At 34.6% G+C, this 9,009-nt stretch overlaps 1 non-coding gene across 1 annotated transcript; it reads left to right on the top strand.

Moving 5' to 3' along the window:
- Window positions 1–7,870: 7,870 nt before the first annotated feature.
- LOC128040226 (small nucleolar RNA R71) lies at window positions 7,871–7,982 on the top strand. The gene has a single exon (XR_008194884.1). It is a non-coding gene; the product is annotated as a small nucleolar RNA R71 (small nucleolar RNA).
- Window positions 7,983–9,009: the final 1,027 nt, after the last annotated feature.

The following is a 9,009-nucleotide window of genomic DNA, read 5'->3' as shown; positions in this document are numbered from 1 at the left end:
ATTAAGGCACAACACAACTTCTCAATTGATGAATATCTTGTTTCACATTCAGTGAACTTCTTACCGAGGTAATATATCGTTCTTTGTTTCCTCTCTTACTCATCATGTTGGCAAGTATGCATCCCATAGAATTTCCAAATACTGCCAAGTACAGTATCAGTGGTTTATCTGTGGTAGGTGGCATCAGCACTAGGGCATTGGACAGGTAATGTTTGACCTTGTCGAAGGTCTTCTAACATTCCTCATCCCACACACCTAGGTCATGTTTCTGAAGGAGACAGAACATGGGGGTCACACTTCTCAGTCAGTTGTGAAATGAACCAGGCATTATAATTAATCTTCCTAAGAAACCTTGAACTTCCTTTCGGGTACGCGGTGATGGTAATTCCTGTATGACTTTTACTTTATCTGGGTAAATCTCAATCCCTTTCTCATCGACTGCAAATCCTAGTGAATGACTTGTCGTGTTGTCCACTAAAGTATCGATATAGGGCAACGAGAAATTATCTTTTAGGTTAGCCTTGTTTACATACATTCACACTTTTCCATCTTTCTTAGGGACGGAGACTACATTGGCTACCCACTCTGAATATTTGACCACTTGAAGGAAACCAGTGTTAAACTGTTTTTGACTTCTTCTATTTTCCACAATATGTCTGGCCTTATCCTTTGGAGTTTCTACTGAATCAATTTGCATTCTTCCTTTATCAGAAGCCTGTGTACCACGATATCAGTACTTAGACCAAGCATGTCTTGTACGACCAGGTGAAGACATCTTTGAATTCTTGGAGTAACTCAACGAGGTCTCGCATTGTCTCCGTAGTGATGCAAGTTCCGATTTTCACTTCTTTCTTTTCTTGTTCATCCTCTAAGCTCACAATTTCCATTGACTCTTTCTGAGGTAGGATTTGCTTCTCATCTTTCGCATCTTCAAAGTTACAATCTTACTCATCTTCAAAGTTCTAAGGTTCCTCGAGACACATATCTTGCTCAAAAGGAGACTCCGAGTTAACAGCAACGTCACTCATGTCATTGATATCCGGAGACCTATTATAGGAATAAGAGGAGACCCAAGGAACAAATGAATTTAAGAATAATTAATTGTGTGGTATGAGTATAAATGAAAGAGATAGTGAAGTGTTCGCCAAATGAGACATAAAAATGTATTATTTTCATTAAAATAATGAATATGCGCCTTTTTCGCAAAAGGATCCCTATTTCTCCCAGGCTTAGAGCAATAGTATGTTCTGAATATTACTCTAAAATGGTCTTGGAAACTATAGGGATCTACTCCACAGTCCAGTTGTTCAAAACACTTTCGAGGATGTGGGAACAAATTCTTGATAGCTTTTTCATTTCTTTTTTTTTAGTTCTCTCTTCAAAGAATTCCAACTCTTTAATCCATCAGGCTCTGTACTAGAGTTCTGAACTCGACGCACTTTTGGATTTTATAAAATTTATTGCATGTATTAAAATGTAATGTTAATGAATGGAAAAGATGCGTGCAAAAAGGTGTTGATTCTAATCCAATTCCATTAGAATAACTTTACTAGAAATCGATTTTCTTTACATAAAATAGATACTTCCACTTTATCAAGAAACGCCTTTTCCATGACAAACTCTCTATTTAGCAACTTAACACGAATCAACACCCTTTTTTAAAGATGAAAATGCAATACAACCATACCCAAAATGAAACGAAACAAGTCAGTACATATTGTATAAAACTTTAATACAAAGCAAAAAAAACATAAATAGAGCATCTCTCCTTTGTAATCTATTCGGGTGACCTTTAAAGGTTTGATATGGTAATACTTAGGGTAGGTTCTTAGGGCTCATTACATGCGGTTTGGTTCTAAAGTAAGGGTACATGAACCAGCAGATTCCTTAATCCTCACCCATTATAGGCTCAAACAGACTGAGTTCAATTCAGGGGAATACATTTCCCTATGTCTGTACGAAGGTGAAGACCTCACGAAAACATAGGTACAGATATATCCGAAAAGCGATCCATTATCCTATACGGAGGTGAAGACCTCATAAAGGAATAGCTTCCCACTCCCACTTAAAAAGGGTAAAATGGAACGATTATGTAATGCAATTTATATGAAAACATATAAAGAGAAACTCTCAAACAAAAAAAAACAGATATATTAGATCGCTATGTAACCCGAGATAACAAAGACAAAACATGAAGAATTCAATCCAATGAAGGGATCGTTAATTTAAAACAAATTATCAATTTTTGACAAAAAGAACAAATAGTAATCAACTCGCGGCTTGACTCTCTTATTTTGTCCCCAGCGGAGTTGCCAAGTTGTCAAAACCTTTTTCGAAATCAACTTTTTATTTTAAAATGAGAATGGAGTCGCCACCAAACCTTTTTATTAGGTATGATCGGATCACCTTGAAACTTGGTCGTTTTAATAAAAATTTTATTAAATTGATAATTTTCAGTCTACAAAATCCAAGAAGTGGGTTCGGGAGTCGGTTACGTGTGAGGAAGGATTAGCAGCCTTATGACGCCCAAAATTGGTACCTAGTTGATTACTTGATGTCTTAGTGTCGAAAATTGAAAATTCGAAGAGAATTTAAAATACGATCCCTCTTTGCACGATGTTCCCTTCTTTTATTAAAATATCGCTTAACTAAATTAAATTTTACGAAAAGGCCATATTTCGAGTTAACCGAAAAGAAATGATCATGCCCTGTACGTTAGGGCACAATGCTTTGAATCCTCGAAAACAAGAATAATCACCATTTGATCATTACTTAAATCTCATTTTTTATTTTAAAATAGGATATTCGATTGCTTCGATTTTAGAAAGAGACAATACTCCATAAGTTAGGAGCACGACTCCTCAAATTCTAAAAATAATGAAAATTGCCCCAATTTTAATTATTTCTTATACGTCAGGTAAAACGAATATAAGACTTAAAGCAATGTACATTTAATTTATTTGGGTGTAGGCACAAAATGAATGAATATATTTAAACAAGTCATGTATATGACAATGGTAAAAATAAATCAATGGATAGAAATGAAATAACTACATGGGTAAAAAAAGGGCAAAATAATTATATAATAACATGATGATAAAAGTAATAGTAATTATGCTAATAGATAATAATACTTCTATAATAGTAACAATAATATTAATTCATTAGAATAATGGCCATAGTTACGGCATGATTAATACCATAATACCAACATAAATAAAAATAATAATTACATAAGGATAAAAAAATAAAAATAAAAATGCATAGTTAAAAAAAGGGATAAATGCGAATAATATAAATTTGTAATGCTGAAAATAATATAAAGGTAAGTAAAGGAGCATAATTAAATAAATAAAGCACTAGATTGAAAAATAAAATAGAAAAATAATATGAGGAAAGAAATTACAGAAAAATAATGGGTTAAATTAAAATATGCGAAAGGTACGGGGACCAAATGGGAAATTTTCTTAAACCCCAGTACACATGCCATTTCCAGGAGTGGTCAATGGTCAGAGGACTAAAATGAAAAAAAATTAAAATTAAGTGGTATAATTTAAAAAAAAGAAACAAAAGGACCAGAAGTAGGACCATATTGAAAAGCACTTAAAGGCGAAAGGACTAGGGCAAGAACTAAACCCTCCCAAGAAAACATACGGATCCCAGGGGATCCGGATCGGATCATTGAATCGACCCTCAAAACGACGTCGTTTTGGGCATTTAGGGCCACAACGAAACAGAATTATTTAGGTGACCTTGTTTAAGTCAAAAAATTATTTTAAAAAATCAGTTTCAAACAATTTTAAAAAAATGGTTTCTTTCTTTTCTTTTTTTCTCTAAGGGCATCTCCATGTCCAGCTAAAGGATGATGGGTCTCCGCCGTGGCCACCGGTCATCGAGGACGGAGACCGCCACCTCCGGTAGCCGGAGTTCCCCAAAATAGGCCCTTTCGATCCTCTTTTCGAGTAGGTTGTGGATCTAAGGTTAGATCCTCCGGAATCTAGTCGAAACTCGACTGGAAATCAAGAAACCCTTCAGCTTCTCTTCTCCGATGAAGTCGTCGAGGATCCCTAAATGGTTCGGAGGCCCTTCAAATCTGCAAGAAGCTTCCCACAATAAACTTTTGTTTTATTTTTCTTATATTTTTGAAAACAAAAAATAAGAAAAAGATGGGACTACCTTTGGATTTGGTTTTTCTTTTTTGTATTCTCTTTTGATTGCCTCTTATGAAAATTACACATGATCGTTATGGCTTTTATAGCCAAAAAATATTATAGAATACATTTTGTTTTCTTTTTTATTGTTTCTACTGCTTCTGCTTTCAGTCCTTTTGTCTTTTTTTTTCTTTTGCAGGTGTTCGTGGCAAGGTCAACAACGCTAGGGAGCCGCGCCTTGCCGTTTCAATAAAAGAAGGCAGAGAAACCTCGGGCGGCTTGTTTGCTAACGTGGCGAAAGAACGACGCCAAAGCTCTTAGGGGTGAAATTAGGGTTTCTGTTACTTTAAGATTTGGGCTATTGGGCTATTGGGCTAGTGTTTGGGCTTGTAGGGTTACTTAGGCAATTGGGCTAGATGGGTTTTGGTTAGGATTTTGGCCTGTAAATGGACTGTTTGTTATTAATAGACATTTATTTATTTTTCTATTTTTCAGTTTTTATTTTAACTTGGGCCAGATAAAATTGGGCCTCTACAGTCCTGAACGCGTATGGTAAGCTCTTCCTTTTGCATATCAATAAGGGTCCTTACAGTTGCTAGGAAAGGTCTTCCTAGAATGATTGAGACCTTCTTATCTTCTTCAAAGTCTAAAATAATAGAGTCAGCAAGAAAAATAAATTTATCTACACATACCAATACATCTTCAGTTTTTCCTTCTAGATGTGCTAAAGATCGATATGCTAACTAAAGTGTGACCGTAGTAGGTCTAACTTCACCTATCCCCAACTTTCTAAATATGGAAATGAGAATCAAGTTGATGTAAGAGTATGCCCAAAGATCACTCATGAGATGGTTGTAATAACATACTTGATTTATCATGTTTATTAATATAAGGCGTTACCATTATTATTTCAGTTTCTTTTCTGTGTGTATAAATAAATTGTTTTATAATAATGTCCTGAGAATAATATGATTATTCTTAAAAGGTCCTTAGTCAAGTATTATTGTTGGCTAGGACAACAATAATGCATTAAGGCTAACATGTAGTTAATTGATGATAAAGAGTTGTCATTGATACGGAGTGTCAAAATCAATGCATGAATATGTGTGTTAGAGAACAACATATTGGACTGGCCCGCTATGAGTATGTTTCTTGGATTATTATGTAATTGTCACAACATTACTCATAGTGATTAATATGTATATGATCCTCAGACTTGAGATCATCATTATTCCAACATCGTGAGTTGTATATTTTGATACAATCAAACGTACATCGTAACTGGTTGTTCTATAAAGGCTGATGTTGGATATACCACAATCTATGTAAATGGATATGGTTGATCAATATAGGATAAGTCCCTCCTACATAATGGGAGTAATATCTTAGGCCACTTGATTGAGTGAGACTAGAAATGCATGGCCATGCTAAAATAAGTTGATATGAGATGTCATACTTGTTTGTATATCATAGTCTACTCAAGATATCAAGGAACATGGGATGGACTATGCAAGTGTGACTATTCCATGACTTATGTCCATTCCAGAGATAAAAGGACTTAAGGATTAATGCATGAAAGGTTAATCACAAAAAAATTATGTCGAATCATGACTTCTTTTAACTTAGGTAGCAATGATGCATTGCTAGATGCCACTCATTGTTTGTAGCATTAGAATCGTTCTAGTATTACTGCTAATGTTACAAGAACCTACAGGGTCACACCCTATGGTTGAAATGAACGGAATAAAACATAGTTGGTATTGTGTTTGGTTGTCACATGAATTAAATTAATTTAATTGGGCAATCAAATATTGAACATATTATATGTTCAAGGATGTTGTACACAAAATGAGAACATAATTCTATTACTATATGAATTTGGTTTGTATATAAATTTAAATAAATATAATTTACCGAAATCTTTGTTATAATTAATGTAGTTATAATTTTTGGTTAAAAAAGCATTATTATATTTATTTATTTTAATTATGATTATTATGTTTAGATAAAAAATTTATGAATTATGATTCATTATATATATCAATTATAAAAGGGTGAAAAATATGGATATACCAATTAAAAAAACCCTAAAAATTACGTTTTTTTTGCTTGTGAGGTCTAGCAGCCGTCAAGAAAAGTATTCTCCAAAACAGTTTTGGAGATTTTCTTCCATTCATTATCAAACTGGGTGGATTACGTAGAGGTCGAAATCATAGAAGGTTGCGGCTTGGTTCGATAGTAGATTAGAGATTTCATTGTTGAGGCGTCGCTGTCTACTCAGATTGAAATTACGGTAATTTTGAAACCATTATTTCACCCGATTTGTTCCTCACACATGGATCCATGGGTTAGATCGTCAGAATTATTTTTATTATTTATTTTCACTGCGCCATGAGGGTACCGACGTTCTAACAGTTGATGCTGGCACCCAAATCACATAGTGTCTTACAACAATAAGTTGCTCCAATGTTGCAAGGTATGGTAAAACATTTACGGTCCTTAATCTTTGGAGGTAGTTTATCTTGTAGATATGCACTACATTCCTTCATCAGAGCTACCGTATCAAATTCTCCAAGTCTTCATTTCTTGGCCAAGATATCCTTAATGAATTTAACATAGTTTGTCATCTGCTCAAGTGCTTCTACCAATGAAATGTTTATATGAAGTTGCTTGGATACGTCTAGAAATTTCTTGAACTGGATTTCCTACTTCTGCTTCTGAAGTCTTTGAGGGTAGGGTGGTGGAGGATTCTTAACTTGAACTGGGCACTTCATCTGTTGTGGCACTTCTACATCTAAAAAAGGTGTTAGTTTATCAGAATTAACTAGGTCAAAAGTTACCTTATCATATTTTGTAGATCCTGGTTCTGGTAACGCTAGAATTTCAACACTTGGTTGAACTTCAACTTTATCTCGAGCATCAGTTGGCTCTTCTTCAACTTTGACAGTGTTGGGATCTAATGTCTTTCCGCTCCTCAGTGTAAATGCTTTACAATGCTCTTTCCCCATATTTCTTGGATTCTCCATATCACTAAAAAAAGCGCCTTATGGTCAGTTCCTAAGTTTAGTATTTCCAATTTTTTCAATGTGGCTACTTGACTTTGGGTCAATGCATCATTTTTCGCTATGTATGCCTTCAACAGGTTATCCAAAAGGTTCAACTTCAGGTGGTTTCTGAATTTTTTGGGTAAATCCAGATGGTTGGGTTGGTCTAGGTTGTGAGTAAGTGTTACTGGGTCTAGCCCTTTAGTTACTCTAAGAGAACTTCGGGTGGTTTCGCCAAGATGGGTTATAAAAATTGGATTGTTATCCTTGCCTATCTCAGTTTTGGTTTTGGTTACCCATGTAATACACGGATTTTGGGTTTGATGGACATTCTTCAAACAAGTGTCATTCTCCACAATAAACACAGGCTACATTTTTTAATTGATTCGGTGGTCAAGCTACAAAATTATTAAATCCATTAGTAGTAAAGTTCTCAAGCATTGAGGATATCGAAGATATCTGAGATGCGAGTGAAGTGAGAGCGTCCACTTCATGTATTCTGACTCTACTTGATTGGTTGGCCATTGGTAATTGTTTCTGGAAATTCTCTCAATGATTTCATAAGCCTCATTATAAGACTTAGAAATGAGAGCACCGTTAGCAGAAGCATCTACTACCATCCTCATATGAGCATTGAGATTGTTATAGAACGTCTTTAATTGGATGCAATGTAGGATTCCATGATGTAGGCATCTTCGTAATAGTTCTTTAAATCTATCTCAAGCCTCATAAAAGGACTCATCATCCATCTGTTGAAAGGTAGTGCTTATATTCCATAACTTAGCATTCTTGCTAAGTGGGAAGTACTTCATATGGAATCATTCTGATAACTCTTACCATGTGGTGATGGAATCTGGTGGCAATGAGTTAAACCAAGCTCGAGCTCTGTCTTTTAGTGAAAATGGGAACAACTTTAAGATTAGTGCTTCTTTGGGTACTCTGGCTAATTTGAAGGAGTCACTTACCTCCATAAACAATCTAAGGTGAAGGTGAGGATCTTCAGTCGGCATTCCACTGAATTGGTCCACTTTCTGAAGCATCTGGAACATGAATGGCTTCAATTTGAATTGTTTCGCCTCGATTTCAAGTCTCCTAATACCCGCATTAAGCTTATGAAACAATGGCACGACATACTGTCTTAGAGCTCTATCCCTATCATCAGCAAATAGGGATAGGATTTTGAGCAAGATTTGCTCCATTTCTTTAATTCTGGTTCTCAAGGTTTATCTCTTTAGTCCTTCTTTAAGTTTCTTGTCTTCTTCTTTGTCAAAAAGTCCTTTCAATTTAAGAATCTACGAGGAGTAAGTTGATAAATCGATCAATACTCATAAACACACAAAACAATCATAGAAAATAAATTAAAATTAAATAGAAAAATAAATCAAAATGCAAAATTAACAATTTCACAAGTAATGTCTTTTAAAACATTTCTCAACAACAACGCCAAAAACTTAGAATGACAGAAATGTGCAACTGTACACAATCGTATCAAGTAATAAAGTGACAAGTAAATGTCGAGTTATCGTACCCACAGAGACTGTGAAAGAAAAATATTTATGAAATGCAACTTTAAACAATTTGGTGAAGGAAAAATATGTTGATTTAAAGAAGTGATTTAAAAACTAAAAATTAACTAAGTAATTAAACCGAGAAAATAAGTAAAAATTCCAATGCATGATTTCAAAAATATGAGTTTTAATCAATATGATATAAATGTGTTAGATCAATTACATTCCTTAACTTATAATTACTAATCCGTGTTCTTGTTGTTACGAATATTTTCGCGGCAACTTGGTATTTTGTTAACTAATGCA

This window comes from Gossypium raimondii, chromosome 3 (genome assembly GCF_025698545.1).
Source record: "Gossypium raimondii isolate GPD5lz chromosome 3, ASM2569854v1, whole genome shotgun sequence".
Lineage (NCBI taxonomy): Eukaryota > Viridiplantae > Streptophyta > Magnoliopsida > Malvales > Malvaceae > Gossypium > Gossypium raimondii.
The sequence above is the reverse complement of the archived record's forward strand: the minus strand, read 5'-3'. Positions and strand labels throughout refer to the sequence as shown.